This window comes from Corvus moneduloides, chromosome 1, assembly GCF_009650955.1.
Source record: "Corvus moneduloides isolate bCorMon1 chromosome 1, bCorMon1.pri, whole genome shotgun sequence".
Classification (NCBI taxonomy): domain Eukaryota; kingdom Metazoa; phylum Chordata; class Aves; order Passeriformes; family Corvidae; genus Corvus; species Corvus moneduloides.
Window position 1 is genome coordinate 70,669,708 of NC_045476.1, and position 18,554 is coordinate 70,688,261.

The following is an 18,554-nucleotide window of genomic DNA, read 5'->3' on the forward strand; positions in this document are numbered from 1 at the left end:
CTATGGGCTAGGTTTTGTCCTTGTGTAGCTTTCCCCGAGTTTATCTTATGACATTCTGTTGTGGCTGTTGTTAAAAACAAACAAACAAACCCAAACAAAATCCCTGCTAGAAAAATGCAGCTTTTTTTTTTTTTTTTTTTTTTAACATTAAAAAGAGAAGGGGGGATTATACAAGTTATTTCAAAATATTTGAGCTGGAGTTGTGGTTTGAATGGCCATTTCTACCTAGCCAATACAGTGAATCAATACCATGTGTCTATTTGTTAAATGACTTCTCTTCAAACAAAAGAAGGTAGCAGGCATTTTATGAATAAGTAGTCATAGCAAACCCATAACTTTAAAAAGATGGGCTAAGAAGCTGTGAAAAAGTGTAAAAAGCTGTGTCATATAAGCAAAATTATAATAGAAAATTTCATTTCTTCACACAGCTGCATCAGAATTTCAGAACTCATCAGGGACATGCTATAAAATCCAACATTCCCTCAATGACTGAAACAGTGATTGTATAAATTTGAGCATTATCTTATGCATTACCACTATTATCCCTCCTCTTTTTTTGGACAGCATCACAAGTCTAGTGTCAGTAGTTACAACTCGTAGAGCCAACCAAATGTTTGCTGTTACAACATGGAGCTGGTAATAGCCAATCCCACCTCATCCTGCACAACACCAGCCAAAATAGCCAATGGTGCTGCCAGACTCAAAATATGTCACTATGTCCTCCTGATAATACAAAAGGACAGAGTCCCACAAATTCAGATCTGTCATCCTTCTGAAACAGATGGAACTTGATGGGCAAATTATCATAAAACTTGATTTGAGTCAATTGAGCCAACAATCATAAAAACCCTAAACTGCCAACTGACGTATATCCCCTTGCCTTTTGCCATAGACAGGAACAATCTATCTTTATTCACTGCATATATAGTTACTGGTATGCAGGTTTGATGATAAGCTATTCCTTAGAGCACATAACAAATTCGAGGTGAGCGTATTTGTGCTGAACCCAGACCCTGCAGCAGTGACAGGTATCACTGGAACTCTTGAGTACAAGTTATTCTTATAAGGCCCAGTGCAATGTTCAGCCACTGAGCTTTTGAGCCACAGGATCTGGTCTGTGACTCACACGGGAATTTGACATATTCATACTTTGCTATAGGTACCTTGACTGAGGCTTCTAAGGTTAATAAAAAATTAAGAGAGGTAACATATTTGACTGATATCAGTCCATGATTCACTGATCCCTGTAAACATTTCAGAGCTCCCACTTCCCACCACCTGAATTCTAGGTCTGTTAGGGAGTTTGTGTGGGCATGACTGGACAATGACCTAAAAATATTTAATATAGAAGCCCCTTTTGATTGGCATATATTTTTGCTACACGCGTCACATAAACAAAGTTTTAAATCCTTAGCAGCACACATGTTCCTAGTTTCAGATTGTATTTCAGTGAAATAACTGCATGAACACTGGGTCAGATGTGCACTGGCTATAAACCAGCAGATCTCTGAGCTTTCTGTAAGGTCTGGAGACCTAGAAGAACTGAGCATCTAATCTGAAGTGTAATAGCTTCAAATAGCTTTAAAATAGCTGTTATAGGTAAGAGTCCACTTCTAAAATATTAATAGAAAAATTTACTGAATTTGTCTCCAAAGATACATTGGCTAATTAATACTACTTGAACACACAGTTCTTGCCTTAAACAGGTACCCTAATCTAAGATGCAAATGAACAGAGATAAAGTAAAAGAGGGGAAAATATTATACTGGAGAGATTCAATACAATAAAATCTTTAGCTTTGATAGCCTTTGCAGTATTAAGGGCCACTACTCACAAAAAGAAGTTTGAAGGAAGAGGAGTGAAGATCACACATTCATCATAGTCCAAATTTAATCTTCACTGAAAACTAAAAAGCCCCACGACACTGTCAAAGCAAAACTGCAACCCCAAGCCACCTCCAACTGTCAAAACATTTCTATGACTGTGTTTAAAATAACTGGTAATGGCCTGTCCAGGTTTTGTATCCCTATAAAGATCCCCTAAAATAAAGGAATGAAACTCCAGTGTTTAAAAGGTCTTTGGCATAGGAAACAATGAGTTAACAATAATGAGGTGACAGTGGCAATAATGAGCTTATTTTTTCATCCCAAGATAATCCAAACTGTTGGAAGATTATTCCCTAATGTGCCAAATAAGTTCCATCCCTCTCAACTTTGAGAGAACAAAAAAACAAGCATGAAAATAGGAGGGAGATTTGTACAAAAACACATTCTATGAATGAATCCAGGAAATCATTAAAACTGTAATAAGTTGGAAGTAACATATATGAAGCCACAGTATATATTTTGAGCTCTTTCAACACTAAATTTACTTCCATTTACTGAAATCACTCTCACTTAGTATGAAACTTCATTCGACACACTTATTGTGCCTGAGACAACAAAAGCAGTAGCTTGGCCAAGTTTCCTGACAGATCCACGGATAAGACCACAAAGCTTTAGTCTACAGGGAAAAGCAGTTGACTTGGCAAGTCTGCCTGTGGCTCGCTGACCTTTCTTTCAGAAAAGGTCACCGCAGAGTCAGGTTCCTGAACTTCCCAGGGATTCTGCAGCTGTAAAGCTACGGATCTTTTAGACTATAGCATCATGCTAGCCTAAAGCAACATGAATTAATAAACCTTTTTTGTTTTTTAAATTCTCACAAAATCTTTTCAGAAGCAGGAGCAATCAGGAGTGATACCACTCCAGTTCTTGGTGATCAGCAACTGAGAGATTGCTGAAAAGTGCTGTAAGAACACACAAAACCAGCTGCACGTAGGTGAAAGGCCAAAGGTTTCTGTGTCTGTGTGAGGCGGTCTGATTGTCTGTTGTCTGCCCTGAGCACAATTATGAGCGTTTAGCTTACAGTGCTATCAAGCTGGGTCTTCTTGTTACATTCAACGCAATGAAAAACAAAATTAAAAGGCAGGGAATTTTTTCCCCCAATTATTTTCAGTGGAATAATAGAACACTTTGCACCTTAGGCTGCAGGAATGAAGTTGTAAGCCATGGCAGATTATAATAAATTTATTTGCTAAAAAAGCAGATAGAAACCCTTGAGTTACACAGCATTTTAAGCAAGAGAATGATGGACTGGAACAGGTTTAACACTGATACTAGGTTAAATCTTAAGTTAGGCATGTGCAAAGGCTTTCGGCTTTTCAGGGTGTGGCTCACATATGGAATGAACAAACCAGTTTTTAAAGAGGTAAAACCTCCACAATTAGAATGATTATTTTAAAGAATCATAGAATAAGTCAGGTATGGAGTTGTAGATGCTTTTAAAAAATCATCATATTATTATTAATTCCAAAGGAGCAATAGCTGCTTACACTGCTAAACTTTGTGATCATTCTTCTACATTAAATTATTTGTAATTTCCTAAAAAGTGCATTTCTCTTCTATACTTTATATAATTTATATCCTTATCTTTGGTTTCTTTTTTAAAAAGATGAATCAAATAAATGGTTTAAATAAAACAGAAGAAGCTGTATGAAACTACTCTTGCTGGAATGAAAAAGTTGCTTTTTTTGGGAAAATAAGATAATTTATGGGCCAATGGATAAGATGACCTCAAGAAGTCCCTTCCAACATAAAAAATTCTGTTATTCTCTGATAGGTTTTTTTTTAATATTATATGTTATATACCTTATAAATTGCATAAACCATCTATTTCATTCTACTTATAAATATTAATGAATATTAAATATGTTATACTTTCATTACATGTTACGTAATTATTATGCATTGTATTTTATATATTCTATCATGCAAATAAAACAAAATAAAATAAAATTAAAGAAAAGCTAATGGGACCATTATTCTTAAAGTTACCAACTAAAGAAGTATTAGCAAAAAAAAAAATAGTAAGAGAGAAAAATAGATGTTTCTGTGTTCTTGATGGGGTATTTTAACAACACAGTCTCCAATTCAATGTGTATAGTGACAACAGAGGAGCAGCCACCATGACTGTTAGTACTGCAATTCCTTATACAAATAGATCACTCGTATGTGTCTATACACATATACATACACATACATGACAAACCAGTCCCAGAAGAATGCTGGTTCCTGTCTATTTATCATTCTCCGTGCAATCACACCTTTCCACCTATTCTGAAGGTCATGAATTTGCACTTGGTGGAGGGATGGATGTGAAGTTCCAGCATGCAATTGAAAAAGGGAGACTGCAACTGCTTTCCAACCAAGTATTAACGCCAGGCTGCATCCACTGCTGCTGGATAGAAACTGAGTAGTCATGGCCTTCGCAGGTGGAGCGTGGGAGGTGAAATCCACAGTCAGTGAATGAAGTTGCCGGGCAAGACACACACACACTCCCACACAGCAGCTGCTACTGCTGTTCCTGTCAATAGCCCCACCATCTGAAGGAAAGAGGTTTTTTCAAAGGTGAACTGATTCAGCTGCACAAGGGTTTAAGGACAATTTTACTCATTATTTCCTGAATTAGAGCTATCTTCTATTAAATAATGGTAGCTACTCAAGTTGACTTTGGCTGGAACCGGAGTGGAGCCCTAAGAGCTGCCACCCGCTCTCTCAAATCAACGACTAAACTTGTGCTGACTTAAATCACCCTGGAACAAATAAACCTTTAAACCTGAGGCTCTCCCTCAAACAAAAATGGACTAAAGTCAGCAGGTGTTTAGCTCAGAAAGGCTCCAGTATGAACTTCCAACTACTAAAAACAGCCCCTGGACATGTACAGATGCACTGCCCATCATCTATCAAGTCTCTGTACTGAAATGTACTTTTGTAGAAGACCTAAACACCTCTGAGGAGCTGACCTTTTGCTCATCATTCTCTGCCTGCACAGTAAGCATGAATATATAAGTGTATTTTCACCTATACTAAAGGAGTCTAATGCTTGTTATTTGTTAGCACTCAGCCAACAGTCAGAAATGTGACATTGTAACTTTGGAGTTTTGGTTGTATTCTTGAAAATTACTATTTGCATTTCAGAAAATGAAAACATTAAAAAGGTTGAGATTTATGTTACAGAACTGATATCCAAAGTGACAACAGGAAAGTGGAAAAATCTAGTAACAAATATCAAAATAACTAGAAATTGCAAAATAACAATAGTCCCTTCTATTCTGCTTTTCTTCATTGAACAGTAAATTACCACAGAAGATATACATACAACCTTTAGGCTGGGATCTGTATCACACAATAATCAGGATAATCAATCTCCAGCAACTCCCATATGTGGAGCACATGAGGTTCTCTACCAAATTCGTTCAGTAACACTAAAATGAACATTTTAAGGAAGGTAAGTTATGAATACCACAGGGACTCCTGGAAAAGTTGCACTTCAGAAATATTTAAACTTCTTAAATTTTATAACGTTAATGCTGATGAACCCTTATAAATGCTGATGAATGACTTGGGAAAAGGATTCAATGTGTTGTTCACCACAGCTGATGATGTAGATCAGCCTGTGGTTCCAAGAATGTTAATGTGGGGACCATCTTATCTTCTGCTTCCTCAAAAGATTTCACTCCATTGTTCCTCTGACACATTTTATTTTCTTTTTATTAAGTGGTTTGCAAAAGAACTCTCAGCAATTCGGTCCCTGCTGCTGCCGACCCTGATGTCCCCCAGCATAGCCCCTAACTTTGCTCATCTCTAAGGTACAGACACAGGAGGTGACAGAAGCCACAAACAAACCACTCAACCACGCTGAGGCAGCCAACCACAGGTAAGTAGAACAGGTTTAGCTGATTATTATGGGCTCAATGAAGCTGGTGGCTGGAAGAGGCTGACATTTCAGGATTGGTCAGCTCAGATACATGGACCAACCCTTTATAAGCCACGGCAGAGATGAGTGCCTTTAATACTGGTTTGACTTTGTAAATACATTCTTCATGGCAATACCCAACTATTTGCATTGAAACAATTTAACCTTTTATAAATACCACAAGATACAGTTTTGATGCTTTAAACAGACTTTATACAATCTGCAGAGCCTGAGTCTATCTTATACTGGGGAAATGAGTTGGAGATGTCTCAGCTCAGCAGCTGGGCAGTAGAGGTAGATGATCTCCTATAGATCAGAGGGACAAGATAGACTTGAACTTCACTGGGATGCTGACAGGTCTCTTGCTAATCTGATGTCCACATCAAATGAACAATAGTAATCTAGTAACAACCATCTGTAGGCCACAGACTGTCTATGAAGGTGCTTCTAGGTTCTTTTCTTTGCATCTAAATTACTTATATTTCAACCAAATGGGATATATAGGAGCTTGGATTAAAAGCCCTTTTATCAATGATTTGTTTCAAAAATATTATAAATTGCATGCTATTCACAGTTTAATTTATATCGTACTCTAAGTATTTCTTTTTCCTTTCAAAACCTACATATATTGTTAGCCTTATTAGCTCAAGGTTAAATATCAAATCTTCATCATATTTATCTTTCATGCTCATTTTTTTCATATTTTCTGGTAAGTCAGTTATAATAATGGAAATCTGTATATAACCAATAGTATTGTTCCAGAGGTACTGATATAACTGAATTAGAATCAAAACTGAAGTCCTTATTTATACCAAGGCTTTATATATTTTTAATGTTCATGGTCTAATTCATAAATCAGCCTTGGAGTGTTGTTTTCCTTTTTTTCCTTTATGAAAATACAAGAATGGCAGATTTGATGAGGGATTAAAAGAGAACTCCAAGATGAATTATTCAAGAGAGCAAACAATATTATTTTCTAAAGAAAATGATAGCTTTTAGAAATACAGTGCAGTATATGCAGAGCCTTCGTAGATACAAAGAGAAGCAAGAAAATAAGAATGAAATAAATTACTGGTTTTGAAACAAAAATATTATTTCTGATACCTAAATGATTGGACTACATTTATTCAAGGAAAACATTCATTCAGACATGTAGGGGGAAATGTTGACCCTGTTAGCCAGTGAAAAAACACTCACTAACTTGAGAAGAACCAGGATTTCATCCCATCAGTGTGAAATATTTATAGTTCTTCCAATCCATTTTAGGTATTAAATTTAAATATGTTTTGTTACATTTCTTTATGTTTTGTTACTTTACTTTGCTCCTCCTCCCTTTCTTGGGGAAAAAAAAATGGGATGGCAATGTGGCTATTTGGACTAGATGATTGCTGTAGGTCCTTTCCAACTGAAATATTCTATTCTATTCTATTCTATTCTATTCTATTCTATTCTATTCTATTTCCTGGCTTGATTAATCCTAAAACCTTTTTTGTCTTTATACTTCCAAAGTAAACCCTTCTTTATTCAACAGAGGAAATACTTCTGCCACAGATACATAGGGAAATCATTTATTGAGAAGGACAGATTTCAGAAAAGGTGTCTGGTATTAAAAAGCTCTCAGAATATTGAAAAATAAAAAGATGCCACTCCATTTGCCATGAAGAATATAGAAGTTGGAGTAAATGACTGTGCTAGGCTCTGTGCTGCTGTGCCTGATCAGCTCTGTGTCCCTAATCTAGGCAGTCATAAATTGCAAAATAATAATTTAGGCTGACAAAACTGCATAATAATGTAAGTAATGTACTGTACCTAGGGATCCTTGCCAGCGGTGTCATTTTGCAGGAGGATATAAAACTCAGATATCCTTACTCTTCAAGTCCTTGGTTGAGGGAGAGGTTGAAAGAGCAAAAGAAAATTCACATTGCTGTCATGCCTGGTATTCCAGTTCTGTATTGGAAAAGCATAAATCACCTGAGATTCTTTCAAGAACTAGGTAAAGTATTTCAAAGACTCACATTCAAAACTCGTGGGTTTGCCCCCTCTATTCTATATTAGGGTAGTAAGTGTACTTACAGAAGATATCTGTCAATAGCTAAATGGGTTCTTACAGGAGAAAACCAAGCACAGTGACTATGTTGAGGTAAAGGTCTTTATTTCTGCCTGAGTGAACTGATCTAACAGGAACTATAAGTGCTTTTCTTGCTTTCCCCTCACCCACATAGTGCAAAGGAGCTTGGAGATGGACAAAACCAACTAAGTACAGCATTGGGAGAAGGGGGTAGCAAATGTCACCAGGTAGCTTATTAACTGTTGTGAAAGAACAGAGGAATTCTGTCTCTAAGGGGCTTTTTCTTTGACTTACTACGCCTGTAATGACCACAACTGGGCTTACACTACTTAGGAGCCACTTTAAATAAGGCCACAGTCTATTTAAATTCCTGGAACAACACTAAATTTATAACTTTCAGAACACAGGTTGGTTATCTGCTCACATTGCTATTTTATTATATCCTATGAAGTGTTCTCGCTGTAAAAAAATCTTACTAAGTTATCAAGTAGTGTGATTTTACCACAAATTTTGCACAATTAGGTGTTTTCTGTAAAGCACCATTCCCTAGAATAGGTGATTCTGTATTTTAAACAAAACAAAACAAAAAATGTTTCTAGCCCAGTGGTTTGCATAGTAAACCTTGAATTCATGAACAAAAAGAACCTCAAAAATCCCCAGCTTTTCAGGAGAAAAAATCTTATTTTCTGTGTGTCTGGATTTTTCTGTACCTGTGCTGCCCAAGCTGTCTGGGCTTTCCTATGTAACAAGAATATCGATCTCAGGGAATCATTGGTAAGGCTTCCCAGGAAAAAGTTTAGAGCCGACTCTATGCTTTCTACTTCTAGGAGACAGAAAAAAACCAACAAACTACAGCCTGGATTTACTGAGAGAAAAAAAAGGAAGTCGTGTCAGAACTTCCTCAGCAATAAGCAAAAATGACTTTGACTGATCACTAAATGACGGATTTTAACTGCCAGTAGTACATGAAGAAGACTGATGCATTTTACCGATGATGTAGACACAGCAAGTCTTGATAAGCTCTGATCATGACAGTGATGCCATCATACACATGGTGATGAAAGAAACACAGCAGCAGACAACAAGGAAAAAAATGTCACCTACTAAGAAAAAAATGCAGCTGCAAGAATACACAGATTAAAACACCAGACTTGCATGCCTGACCCATTTGCACATTCTGAAAGTGACTGGAGCTTCAAGGATGTTGGGACACTTGGAATGAGTCAAAGAAGCTGTGGCATGAAGATGACCACGAAACACTTTCAGTTGGTTTTGACTTCTGGCTGTGTTTGGGTACACTTGCATTTTCCTCTGCTGCAGATGGATTACAAAGCACTGGCAAAGACTAGGTGTTGAACATGGACATTTAACCAGCTGCAATTATCCTACTAAGATGCTTCACAGCTCACATCTGGGTCTGGAACAGTAAGCCAGCATCATGGTAAAGCTGTCCTGAAACTCTGTCAAAGCAGAACTACTAAGCTGGAAGCAATATCTTGCTTTGTTTAGTTATACTGGTGTCTCACTAGAGAACACTGTCAGTCTCTTAAAGGATCCCCTGCATCCCAGATTGAAAGGAAGGTGAAAACAGAACCAGGAAGCTTAAACAGAAATGCTAAGATTCTAAAATGGGAAAACTAACATTGACCAATGAGTAAGACTTTGTTATTCCTTCTGACTACCGCTTCCATAGGTTTCATACACAGCAAGAGAGTAGTTCAAGGTGGCACAGTAACACTACACTCACATACTTGGAAGATTTGCTAAGTTAAATCATCCTCACTAAAAGTTCTTTGCAAATTTCTGCCTGTAATTAAATGAAAAACACAAAACTTCACTTGAAGTCCATATCAAAATGCAGTACTGTAGAAAACAGGTTGTTTAGCAAAAACACGAGCCTGTATCCCATGATCATCAATAGACAAGGCAATGTAAATACTTAGCAGAACTGAGGCCCAAGCCTACCAGATCTACTGAAGAGATTTCCCAAAACGCCCACAGAACTGAATTAAACCACAGAACCACCACTAGTAAAAGTAGTCACAAAGATTAGTATTTGTGAGATCAGAACAATCTCCCCTTGGATTCAGCACAGTCCTTAAAGATATACTGAATTATAAACAACTGAGTAATTCCATCCCTATGTGACAAGCTACTTAAATACAATGGAAATGCTTAAGTGCTCTGCTACACAGGGATGCCATTACTCACATACTTAATGATAAGCACGTGCTTATTACTTAACTTGTTACATTGCCATGTCTAAAAAGAAACATGCAACTAATTAATGTATAATTATGAGAGCCCGCACCCCCAGAGCTTACTGCATAAAAGAGAACACAGAGAAGAGATAAAAAAGCAGTAGAGTGACAGCTATGAAATTAAATGTAACTTGAATCTGCCTGCATATTTTACAGGTGAACAGTTTGAATGATGACAGATTTCACCCCAGTTTGAAAGAGGAAAAACAGTCCACTTCTCTGGCAGAATCTTCCCTTTATTTCTTCCTGCATGTTTGGACACTTGATCTGTAGAAGACAAAGGGCTCTTCACAGATCCATTTTGTTAATTAGCTACATGTTGTTTTTCAAATTCTGTAGACTAAACAGAAGATTTAGTAAGCAAAAGCCATCTTGACAAGTCCTGAATGCACTCCAATATTATTTAAGCAGATCTAGAAAATCACACTACCAAGATTTTCACATGATATTCCAATTTATTTTCACATCAGTAAGTGCTTCTGCAGTTTTAATCCATATTTTCTGCATTGCCCCAACAAAGACAGACTGCACGAAATCAAGGCAATAAGCAACAATATTTGTGGTTTTCTCCAGACTTGTCTATGAACCATTTAGATGCAACTTTCATCAACAGAGAAATCTTACAATCATATACATTGGAAGTCCATTTTCAACACACACTAGGAAAGTAAAAATTAACATTTTTAAGTCTTCTTCTGTGAAAAAAACATGTATGCAAATATAAGATGCACCAGAGTTTTTTCTTTTAAGTAGGTTACAATGCTGTCATTCTACAGAGATTTTGATAGCCTATCTCTACAGCTTCTGATGTGTACTTTGGGATCCCTGTACAACTTTAGAAATACACTCTTCTATAAAAGGGAATAAAACATGCCAGGCTTGGCACAGATTGTCTGCAGCAGCAAAGTCAGTAAGTAAAATGAAAAAATAACCATAAAGTTATATTAAATCCAATCCACTACATTCCATGAGCTGCTACATTTTAACTGGGTAACTTCCTGCAAGAGGGGTATTACTGCGCTTCTTGCTTAGGAAGAGCTCCTCAATATTTCAAGATGACTATGGCCTAAGTTAGAATTTTAGGGCTTTTTTGGAATGTTTTGATCCGGAAGTTGGTGACCCTGTCCTCACTATAAAAAGTACATAGGTAAAAATCTTTAACTGCTCATGTTTCAATTACAGGCATCAATGTATTTTCCGTATATCCGAATGTATTGTTAGATAGAGGGCAAAGTGCTCAGCCCCAAGGTCTGATATTCCAGTCATTCCTTGCTCAGTGTTTCACTTGATGCCAATTCCAATACCACTTTCAAAACTCTTTAATGCTGTCCAAGCCTTTTTCCTGATGGGATGGAACAAATGCATGTCATCTAGTCAGTATTTTTGCACATACAAAATTTTGCGAAGTCCAAAATTTGCACATCTCTCTTTCTTTGTTTTAGGGGGATGTTGCTTAGCCTGAATTGAAAACTGTGAAGTTCTTTAATAGAACTGCCCTCTCAGGTTACCTTTATTTATTATACAAACCGCAAGGCTTTCTTCTCTAGTATTTTCAGGTACAACATCTTATATCTTTGCTTGCCATTGGGTTTCCTGCCTTTTATGAAGGCACTTTACACTTACTGAATCTCCCTTTTTTCTCTTCTTACTAAATTTATTACTTCTTGTTGTTCCTTTTACCTTAGATTTGGCCTCTTAGGTTTGCCAAAATTCTCCTTGGGATAAGAAGAAATAACTTGACTGTTTTGTGAAGAAAGCAATAGAAGACAGGAGCGGAGATGCATTACAGATGTGTTTTAGACGTGTAGGGCATCTGGTGGTTTGGTAGCCTCATAAAACTTTTCATGGAAATGCCTCCTAGTTTCTCCTTTTCTGCATGCCTATTATGCAAAAGGATGATGTGAAGTGCTCAACTGAGCTCTTACAATAACAGCTTATAAAACTTTTCATCTCTTAACTACATTTTCTCAAATTAAATTGACATTCTACAGAAATTCTATTGCATTTATCATCCTAAACTTTCAACTTATCATGATGATACTGCACAAGTGTTGAGATTTTTTTTTTCTCTGAGTTGTAAGAAATACAGACCTGGAGCTTTACTCTAAGTGTAGTAGTTTCACTGTTTCTTAATCCTTCTGGGTTTTCCTTCCAGAAGGAGATCTTCTGGGCTTGTTTCTCGCTTCCCTTAAGCAGTTTCTGTGTTCTGTGCATTTTTTCAATCAGGTCTTCAATTCCATACTACCTTTACCCTTTTGGAAGGTTTGGCAAGACCCTCGGGTTTAAAACATGTGCTGTTCTGTTGATTTCAGCTGGCTGCTTATACATGCCAAGGAGAACTAGTTCGTTTCATTTTGTACAGGAAACTGCGCCAGTGATTTTTTTGCAATTTCCAATGCCAATTACATTGTCTGCACTACTGAGCTTGGATCCCAGACAGATCCTTGCAGTCTGCTTGCTTTTGCTTAATGCCGACTTTAGGCATGTGAGGTCTGTGAGCTGCTATTAACCATGGCATTCTTGTTAAAATATGATTTTCCTCAGCCCACATTTAGCTGCTGCACAATTAAAACAAATCCTTATGTTCTATGTTTTATAGCAGTGTTGTCAGACCATCAGAAATGAAACATAAAGTCTTCTAAAATAAGCTATATATTTGATAGAAAAATGTGCTACCAGTTTTTGCATGACTACATGGTTGACTTGAAAAATATATTGACTTGAAAAATATATGTGGTCTTTTTTACTATCACCATCTAATGGCTTCTTTTTTCCATTCAAGAGCCAACTGTTTCTCTAGAGGCTGTGAATTCATGGTCATCTCTCAACACTTCTGTACAGAAAGCCAGCTCATTTGATACAAGCACGTGAAGCAGACTTCAGGTGGATGACCCTTGGGACCTTATGGTGACAAGCACCACACAATTGCACAACACTCATGATTCCATTTGGCATGGGGTACGGACTGGTGTGAAGCCCAGAGAGCCTGACAAATGAGGCCTAGGCACGAGGGTCTGCCCACTGGGAGAAGTCCTAATTTCACGGCCACTGAATGAAGGCAGCAGCCCCACCGTGGGCCCAGCTACAGCTGTGGTCAGGCTGGCACAGTTTAGTCCAGCCCAGAGTAGGCAATGAAGTATCCGGGTGTACATGAGGCTGCCCTCGAGGCTCCCTGCCATGTGAGGTGAGGGGTCTGATGGTTTCCACACGGGCCCTGTTCTTCTTCCCCACGGTGGACCAGGCCAGTGTGGCACGGGGTGCTCACTTCCAACTCTCCCAAGCTGTGCCTGATGGGCAAAAGTGGGGTCACCATATCAGCGGCCATGGGTGCCCTCACCCTGGGTTGCCTGCACTCTCTCCTGCTCCTTTGTGATGCTCCACCACTGCCATTTCCCCACAGATTCCCAGCCGCCGCCGTGAGACACCTCTCCCTCTCCCTCTCTCTCCATTTTCACACTCCACCCACTTTTTGCTTTCTTTCTCCATCTCTGCCACCGTCTCTCTCCCTTTCTGGACTTGTCTTTATTTGGCACTGCCGGAAGCTGCTGGGCATTGCTCTCCCTGCCTGCCCGGGCAGCTGATGTGACTGACTGACACCGGCTCCCGCTGAGGAGGAGGAGGAGAAGGAGGAGGAAGAGGAGGAGGAGGAAGGAGAGGAGCGGCGAGGCGAGGGAGGAGGGGAGCGAGTGACCGGCCGCGGATTTTCATTGCAGAGAGGAAGGGGGGAAAAAAAGGCTACGCGGGTCATCAAAACAGGTAACTCAAGAGCAGGCGGCGGCGGGAGGGGCGGGATGCCAGGAGCGGCCCGACCCCCCCGGCCCCGGGCAGGCGCGGCCGGGGCCGTGGGTGCGCTCCCGCCGGCGGCGGCGGCAGGAGCAGCCACAGCGGACATCTTGGGGATGGGGGAAAGTGATGAGGGGACGACTCCGGGCTCGGCCGGGGGCGGCACGGCGGCAGAGTTATTCCTTGGGCGGGCAGGTCTGCGGAGCTATTTCGGTCAGGGACCCGCGCTGCCCCTCGACTTCCCTCCTGTCACCTGCGCCGGGCTGCGCACGAAAGCCTCCCCCTCCCTCTTTCCCTCCCTTCTCCACAGTGCTAAGTGGGAAGGGAGTAATCTGGGCTGGGAGAGGGGAGACCCGAGCGAAATACCACGGCAGACGAAGGATCCTCTTTGGGGCCGAAGCCGGATCTCCGCCGAGCCCCCCGTCAGCGCCGGGAGCGACTCCGGGCGTGCTTTCGGCTGTGCCCCAGCCCCCGCCCCGGGTCCCGGCAGCCGAGGGGTTATTAAAAATGCCCTCGGCTTGTTTGTGCAGACTGGCTGTCAAGCGGTGCCGGTCTTGGAACTCTCTTAATCAGCGTAAGATGATCTAATTCTGAGGCAGGCGGTTGTAGTGCCGGTGGGTAGTGGGGAGCCGAGTCCTTGGATCCCCCCGCCCTTGGAGCCGGAGGCATACGTGTGGTGGAGGTGGCAGAAGAGCCTGCAGGTTTAGCCCAGAGGAAAGGGTTAAATAGCATCTTAGGGTGTGCGACTTTAAGGCATAATACATACCTTTACATAAAAATACATAAAGGATACTTCAAATACAAGGTAGCTTTCAGAAGGGGCAAGAGGAAAGCAGAAATGAAGAACCGTGAAGTCGAGGTCCTGCATTTTGCAGTAACTTGACATCAGGAACACTCCCCCAGAGACGCAGCCAGCACAAAGCCGAGGAGAACTTGTCATGACCTCACCTGAAAATGTGCAGTCTGTCCTTTGCTTTGGGGATTGCTGTAGATTTTTATCTTAGCATTACAGCATCGACAATGAGGATTTTTATCAAGTAGACTTCAGATTTCATAATGTGTAGGGGCAGTCTTAACAACTGGGGAAGAGAGCTTGCTTTATATACCTTACCTAAATGTGTTTGTTTCTGAGTGATAGAAAATGTCAGAAAAAAGGCCCTACACAGAGACCAGTCCGTTAGGAAATAGTTAGAAGTGATCTGTTTAGCAGGGGGTCTGAGTGGGATAAACCTGCAGATTTTATCAATTTGTTTCTAAGCCAGGCAAAAGTGGCAGTGGTTTATGGACTACTGTGTTTCATTGCTTTGTGAAATTGTAATCAGAAAACTCATCGTACATATTCAGAAAAGTGACTTTAAAAATTATTTAGAGTAGTAAAGTGGTAGATGGAATGAGTTGGAACTCAGTACAGTACTTTCAAAGCTGGCCTTTTAAGACATTACTGTGAGCCAGATACTCTTAATTTTTATGCAAATTTGATCCTAGCATTTCCTTTTAATTACTTCTTATAAAAATGATAATGAACTTTTTGTTCTGGTTTTATGTATTTTCAGCACCAGGATTTCATAACACCGGCTCTATTTTGAGCAAATTTGCACAAGAACAAAAGCAATCTACCTTCTGTAACAAAGCCAGTCACATACAACAAAATGGTCTTTTTGGTTTTGGGTTTAACAAAAATGCAAGTCTTCTGAATACTCCCATGATTCCTTTGTGTCTTCCCCCTTGAATGCTGCTCACATGTGGAAGGTGGACAGGCACAACTCCAAACTTAATGAATAAAATATGTTTTCTCAATTAAATAAAAATGAGGAGGATGTGCATTATTTACTATTACAGTAGAACCTACCTCTGACATGTCTTCATTATTCTTTGTCAGCTGTGGCTCTCACTTTAGTGGAGAAAAGTGCTTCTTGGTAAACCATAAGGAGAAAGGGTACTAAGATTACATGTATTAAATCCCCTCTCATCATGAGAATTTCTGATCCCACTGTATAATTTTTATTAACCATGCAAAATACATTGGGCAAGTTAAAGAAAAAAAAAAATAGACGGAATTGAAATTTACCCAGGTCTAAAATTCATGGTAATCTGAATTAGCAGGTGCTGGAAAAACAGAGTGAGTGAGGAGGGCTGGAAACCAGACAAATTGCATTCATCTCTCAGCCTGGATGTTGACTTTCAACATCACCTGGACAAAGTCAGATAATTTATGCTTTAATCTGTGGCCTGTCAGTATCAATAAAGTTTCAATTGGTTTGAACTCTAGGGAGAGAAATGATGAACTGCCAAATACGTTAAAGAATGTTCTTAGTGGTTCTTAACGAGTTCTAACATCACGTGCAACAGCAGCAAACTCAGTAGCTGCAGTTGCTGCCTACTGAAACACCTGACTACATGAAAGAGAACATTCTTTGCTTATCATGCTTATTGGGACAAAACCAAAGAAACACTTACAATAAATAAGGCATACATTTTCACAGTTACTCAGACAGCTGCTTTGTTATGAACTGGTTAAAAGATTTTGCTTGATGAAGCACTCCTGATATATATAAATAATTTAAATTCCTTTTTCTAAAAATTTAGGTGTGTCTTTTGCAGTAGGGGGACAATTGGGAACCTATAATTTTCATGTGGTGCAGAGTCCACTCCAGTTGCTTACATAATACGAAATATTTCGAACTCTAAATTAGACTCGGCTTGTCTTCAGAATGTCACTGCTAAGAACTATACCAGAATAGCAACACCTTTACTAAGCATTGTACACTGAAGTGACAAAAGCTTGCATGAGCACAGCTACATCTATAGCAATGATGATGCTGATTCAGTTGCTTCATCAAGAGTAGGGAGTTTGGGGCTTCTTAAGTCTTTGTGACCTCTGTCACCATTTTGCAAGGCTTTATGGCATAGACACCACTATAGTCTATACACATACTGCCTACTGCTGTCTTAATTCCAGCTGTGTCCTTAAGGTATTCTGACTGTCAATTTCAGGGACTTTTTGTTATTTAAAAGGTCCCATTGTGACTACTTTCCTGAGTATATGCTAATGGAAATTGCTTTGTCTGACCCACGCTTTGTCTGACCCACAGTTTTTCAGAGAACAGCAAGCCAAAGAGATTGTCTGTAGAATTCAAAATACCAGTGATAGTATGCTGGGAATTAAGGCCTTAATGCTTTTGTAGCCTATATAAAAAAAAAACAAAACAAAAAAACATAAATGCTCAATTATATAATTAAATAGTGGCACATTTTTACAGGAAGACATGCTTAGATCCTAAGCATTAAGCTATGTTTTGTATTAGTTTAATATTTAATTAATTGCTTTTTGGAAGGAATGCAAAGAATCATTTACATTTCTGTGTGTAATCCGTCATTGTTTAGAAACAGCAGACTGATTCACTTAACAGCTCTGGGTCCTGTAAAGCAACAGCCATCCTCAAAAAGGCTAACTTTTACATGCTTCTGGGGTAGGTCCAGTTTGATTTCCCTGGGTTTCTCAAGACCTCACACTGAAACAGAGGAGGGATAAATAATTAAATGTCTGAGATCTTCTATGTGAGCAAATTGCATGGATTATCATTAAAGCTTAGGACCTCTTAAGTAGTAACCAGGTTATATCAGGAAATAGGTCTTTTTTAGTAGCAGGTGGCCCATTTCATCCTGAATCAGAAGCAAAGGCACAACCCATTGCAATGCTAGCAGTATGGCAGAGTCAGTGGGATGAATTTTAGAATGGGAGATGCATGAAGATCATGAGTTTTCGTGACCAGTAAAGATCCCAATCCAACTACAGAGCAGAGGGAGTACTCATATGGCAGAAAGTTTGCTTAAGCCCTCCTGGCTGCTGCTGTGCTAGAGGAAGAGCCACTGGTTGCAGGCTGAGTAGAGCAGCCACAATGAGCCTGAGATCGTCAGACACAGATTGCAGCAGGATGTTCTGGTAAGAACAGGAACGCTTGCTAACTTGGCTGAAATCAAGCCCAACCATTCAGGCTTCAGCATAATATGGATGTGCATGAGAAGTAGGGTGTGGAAGCCTCGTGAAAGCCACCAGCACAGCGAATAAAACTGTTACTAACCTTGGTACTGAATAAGTCTAGTCTCATCTTTTCTTCAGAAGTAATTTCACAGTTTCTGTTTTAAGAGCTTGCAATACTTTTCGCTGAGTTTTAACTTCCTCCTTTGCTTTTTTCCTTTCACATCCCAGAAGTATTGAAACATTTCATAAGGATTTGTACTGTGTGGAACTTACCCTTTCAGAGAGTTCCAATTCAATTTGTTTGGAACCAAAGCATAAAGGATTTTACTGTTCAGTTATTATGAACTGAACTGAAGCACTTTAATAAAATCAATGCCTGCATGCAGTATTTTCTCAGTTCAGCAAGGCAGTCTGCTTACATACAGTAATTGGACTTGTGACGGGTAATTAAATAGCTTGTAAGGCCTTTAGGATGCTTGATTACATGAAGAGCCCCACACTAATTTATAGTAAATGAGGTGGCTAAGAACACTGCATTTTTGTTGATTGGAGAGATACTAAAACTCGTACACTTCATTGGAGAGAGAGAAGAAAATAAAACCAAGACAAAAGATTATGAGCAGTGGTGACATGAAAAGGGAGCATAAAAGGAATAGGAGAATGTACT

At 39.4% G+C, this 18,554-nt stretch overlaps 1 protein-coding gene and 1 long non-coding RNA gene across 3 annotated transcripts in view; one reads left to right on the forward strand and one right to left on the reverse strand.

Annotated features, from left to right (window-relative positions):
• LOC116446747 overlaps positions 1 to 14,450 on the reverse strand; it is a 36,148-nt gene extending 21,698 nt beyond the window's left edge. The window contains exons 1-2 of the long non-coding RNA XR_004241349.1: positions 14,272 to 14,450; positions 7,603 to 7,740 (exon numbers count right to left, since the gene is read on the reverse strand). This is a non-coding gene — a long non-coding RNA (uncharacterized LOC116446747). The remainder of the gene's footprint in view (positions 1 to 7,602; positions 7,741 to 14,271) is intronic.
• Positions 13,598 to 18,554, forward strand: part of CAP2 (cyclase associated actin cytoskeleton regulatory protein 2) — a 68,448-nt gene continuing 63,491 nt past the window's right edge. The window contains exon 1 of one of the 2 annotated variants that reach the window (XM_032115053.1): positions 13,598 to 13,878. The gene's annotated coding sequence lies outside the window, so the exon portion shown is untranslated. The remainder of the gene's footprint in view (positions 13,879 to 18,554) is intronic. The other variant, XM_032115041.1, reaches the window with a different exon arrangement.